Source organism: Vigna unguiculata, chromosome 2, assembly GCF_004118075.2.
Source record: "Vigna unguiculata cultivar IT97K-499-35 chromosome 2, ASM411807v1, whole genome shotgun sequence".
Lineage (NCBI taxonomy): Eukaryota > Viridiplantae > Streptophyta > Magnoliopsida > Fabales > Fabaceae > Vigna > Vigna unguiculata.
The window spans coordinates 6,586,844-6,592,009 of record NC_040280.1 but is presented as its reverse complement, the minus strand read 5'-3'; positions in this window follow the sequence as shown (position 1 = coordinate 6,592,009).

Below are 5,166 nucleotides of genomic sequence, written 5' to 3'. Positions count from 1 at the left end.
GGTTCAATTTTCCCTCCTACACATACACAAAAGAAAACAAAGGAAGTTAAGTGATTATGTCGGTTTTATTTCCAGGTTTATATTTTTTAAATATAAAACAAAAAAAATATTTTGACTTATTTACCCTTTACTATTAAATTGACGTGACCTTTTCCACATATAAAGTGTTTTCCTGTTTCATTGCTTTCTTCACCTCTTCTGATACACACCCATTGAAACATGTCCCGTTAGCCACTATCATTAAATTACCTTTATTACCTGCAACTCACTCTATGTGAGATTTAAGCTTAGAGAAAAAAAAAATTTAACCCATTAAAGCTTTAAAATGTTGGCATTTATGTTGAACCAATAACCTACAACAATTTTGGATGCATTGAAGGCCTTGAAGAAGCACTTATTGCCGTCATTTACTTCGACCAACACCCACCTTCCACCCATTGTCAAGGTGCATTTTCTATCTTTATTGTAGTTGACTGTGTATAATGTGTATAATGTTCACCTGCGTTACATGTAAATGGTACACACTCATTTATTTTTCTAAAAACTAATTCTTACCTTTTCATGAATAAAATGTAGGTCCAAGTTTTTTATACTTATTTTACTAACCATAGTGAGTGGCCCTAGTGAAGTTCCATGTGTGCTTGCAATTCATTCATTTGCATTTTAATTTCATCTATAGATGGAAAATGGGGAACAAGATGACATAATATGCTTGGATGACATTAGTTTACTAGATGAAGATTGTGGTATTCCTACTTAAGATGACGAGGATATCCATGATACTCTTGACCTAAGTAACGACCTTGACGATGTTGCTTCTCCCATTAGTGGAACGCAATTTGACATCACAGAAAACATTAAGACTTTTTACAAAAGACATGGTGTGAAATGTGGTTTTGGAGTGCGAATTCGGACATAAAAAAGGATGATGATGACTAGTTGTGTTACCTTAAATTAGTTTGTTCTAGGGAAGGTAAATATGTGTTGCAAATCCCGCCTGAATTGAATACCCACCCTACTCAAAGAAAGGAATGTCCAGCCTGTATAACAGTTGTGAAAAAACCACAAGCATGGATCCTAAAGACTGTGGTACATGAGCATAATCATGACATTAGTCCTATTAAGTCAATGTTAATAAGGGGAAATGGAAGGTTGAATTTCCAGGTTAAGAGAACCCTTGAAATTAACGACGAAGCCGGTGTATAAGTAAACAAGACTTTTAGGTCTTTGGTATGCCATGCAGGGGGTTTTGACAACTTAGATTTCCTTCAGCGAGACGCAAGGAACTACATTGGCCAACAAGATGCGCCTTTGGAAGGAAGGTGATGGGCATACATTAATGGTCCATTTCTCAAGAATGAGAGAGTTTAATAATAAGTTTTATTATGAAATTGACACAAATTCTAAGAATATAATAATTAATGTTTTTTAGGCAGATACATGGATTAGAGCAGCCTTAGTGGATTTTAGTGATGTAGTCATTCGATACTACATACCTAACCAATAAATACGACATGCCGTTTGCAGCTTTCGTTGGTGTTGACCACCATGGTTAATCGATTTTGTTGGGCTGTGGATTGTTGTCTTCAGAAGATACTTCATCTTTTACATGGCTATTTCGATGTTGGTAGAGGTGCATGGGGAACAGGGCACCATAAGGGATTAAAATTGACCAATGCAAAGCAATGAAAAATGCAATTGTTGTTGTATTTCCCAACACCAGAGATCGATGGTGCCTTTGGCACATCATGAAGAAAGTCCCAAAAAAATTAGTTGGATTGATCAAGTACAAGGCCATAAAGCATGCTTTGAAGCAATTGGTTTACGAATGTACCTTAAGGGTTGATTTTGAGTTAGGTTGGGGAGAATTCATATCCAACTTTAACTTACAAATCACGAATGACTTTGTACACTTTATGATGAAAGAAGTAGATGAGTTCCTTGTTATTTGAAGTCACACTTTTGGGCTGGTATGTCAACCTACTACTACAACACTAAAAACAATTTGTGGTGCAATATGACAATGCTTTGCGGTCAAAGGCCGAAAAGGAAATTGAAGTCGACTTCGGTTCGTTAAATACCATCCTACCTTGTGCCACTCAGTCATTTATTGAAAGAAAGTTCCAAGATGAATAAACTCATGCAAAGCTTGGTGAAGTTTAATAAGAACTAAGGAGTAAAATTAATTGCAATATCAAGAGTCGCGAATGTGATGACATCCATTCAAAGTACATGGTTAAAGAAGACTTTATACAAAACGGGGAAAGTGCAGACAAAATTCATGAAGTTTTTTTTTTTGATAAAGTGAATAAAGACATTCAATGTACTTGTCTTTTGTTTGAATTTAGATGTATTATATGCCAACACTGTATTATAAGTCAAAAGTTCATCACCCAAGTACGTTTTGAAGAGGTGGAGCAAACACATTCGACAATGACATACTTACCTAAAAGCAACATACAATAATAAGAATTACGAGCCACATGTGAAAATGTATAACTTATTGTGTAAGACATTTTATGAAATTGTGGAAGTTGTTTGTCAATCAAAAAATGGGACAAAATCAGTGTTAACCCAACTAGACTCCATTGGTGTAACTCTTGACTTACCTTTAATGAATACTAGAAGTACCCTTTCACACTAACAGAAGGAAAAAATGTTCCAAAGTGGTACGCCCGTGACGAATAACATGGTACGAAGACCATTACATGTTAAGAGGAAGGGGCGACCACGATCAAATAGATTTCAATCAATAGTGGAGAAGATTTCGAAGAAACTCAAATCTAGAGCGACATCAAATAAATCAACAAGGGATGATGTTGTAAGTTTGACTCCAAATATAATTTCTTTTTATTGTTACTTCAACGTTCACATGCGAACTGCAGCTGCTACAAATGACATTACTATTGTCACATCTAACACACATAACCCCTTCTCAACAGCACAATGCACAGGTTTTGTGTCACTACTTACTTCATTACACAACAATGTGGATACACATATGTTTGGAAATGAGGACTTTACGAGGTACTTTATAATTGTGTTTGAATTTATTAAGACCAAAAGCATTACACAAATTTCATGACTTTAACCTTTGCTTGTTGAATGTGAAAGCCCTCTTTTAAAATTTCTCCTCTTTGCTCTTTGTGGTAAAGACCCAAGGCCAGCCACCTTCACTCTCCTCTTCAGCTCTAAACTTTCTCTCAAAGCTCTACCTTCTTAATCAATTTCCTCACCAATTCTTTGACCTGTGATCAGATTTTGGAAGCAACAGCCTAATAGAACTCTCTACAGCTTCCTCCCTCCACTCCCTTCCTCCTAGGTATGTTCCTTTTTCTGTTCTGGTTCAATTCCAGCTAGAATTTACCGTTTAACCTCTAAATTGTGAGTCTAATTGTGGAATTCTTCCTTCTCTACTTCTTGGTGATAAATTCTCTAGGTTAAATTGAGATTTCTGCCTCCTTGCAACTAGTTTGACTCCACAAAACTCAATTTCTTAGCAAAAAGGTAAGGGAAGCTAACCTTCACTAGAATTTCGAGTGTATAATATCCTTGAGTGCTTGAATGGTATGATCCTTGTTTAAATCGTTGTTTGGAATTGCTTGTTGGGTGAAATTGGATTTTTGGCATGATTTTTGTAGCTCTACATGTGAAGAACAGTGTGAAATCCTGATACTCTCGCCTGAGCGAAAGTATCAGAGAATTACCTCTACTACTGCACGAGGTCTCGCCTAGGCGAGCTGGGATCGCTTGAGCGAGAGATCCTCTCATCTAAGCGAACCAGCTTAGCCTGAGCGAGAATTAGCCCAGGTTTTTGGGTTGCCCACTATATGGGGTCTCGCCGAGGCGAGAGTAGTCCGCCTAAGCGAGATTACACCCTAGCTTAGGCGAGATTCTCTAGCTTAAGCGAATCTCACTGCAGAGTTATGTTCTTTTCTCTATTTTAGATGTTTAAGAGCCTTATTTAGTGAGATAATGTGATGTTTGCTTATAATATGCTGGAGAACTGTGATTGGTAATGTATGTGTATAATTGTATGATAAAAGTTTGAGGAATGGAACTGTGAAGGGGTGTGATGGAACTAGAATTTCAAGGGAAATTCTAGGAGAAGTACTTAGTGTGTGTAAGCACTTAAGGACTCAGATTTGGTTAGCATCCTGATGCTCCAATAGTCCATTAAGACTCATGTAGAGTATGATGGACTATGTCGTGAAGAGTAGCAGGAGGTCCTAGTCTATGGACCCGATCAGTCATGGACACGAAGGGGACTTACCTTAGGAGTGGTTGGGTGATAACCCCTTGAGCCCAAACTTTGCAGAGTTTGGGAACCTTCACAGGTGCAAGCCACCAAGAGATCCAATGTTGCTTACATAATCTGGATGTCGAGTCTAGGGTCATGTACCGTATTGTTCTGTGTTGGCCACTTAAATATCTATGATGAAGTGAAATTTCTTGCTAATGATTATAATTAAACTGCTTGATTTATATTGTTAGCTTACCCTTCTTGTCTTGGTTTGTTTTCTTTGTGTATGTTCTCTTTCCGATGATCACCTACGTTGTGGTGTGAGCAGAAAAGGATCAAGGAAAAGACACTCCTCTTCTGGACTAGAGTTGACTCACAACTATAAGACGTTTTGTAGAACTTTTGTTTTATGTAGCTTGGGATTAAGGCCCTTTTTGGATTCTATATTTTGTCCTCCTCTAGTATAGACCATACTTATGTTTGAAAGTTCATATGGTTATTTGGATGACTGTATTAAACTCATGTATAGTTTATTCCGACTATCTGCTTGTTAAATAATGATATGATGTTTTGTTTAGTAGTTTGAAAACTATTAAATGAGATGTTACATTGAACACAATGACATGATTTCCATGGTTATTTGCTCATATTCTTTTGGACACCATGGCATACACTAAGAGTGTTGGTATCGTGCAGCGGAATGTTTAAACAATGGTAAAAAACCAAGAGGGGGGTGAATTAGATTTTTATAAGTGTTAACAGGTTTTAAAAAATTTTCTCAAAATTTAATTATTAACTTAAAATTACTTTAAATGCAAGTGCAGATAAATAAAGAGTTTAAGGGAGGAAGATGCACACTGATATTTATACTGGTTCAGATCAAAAGACCCTACGTCCAGTCGTTAATCTCTTAAACAAAGAGA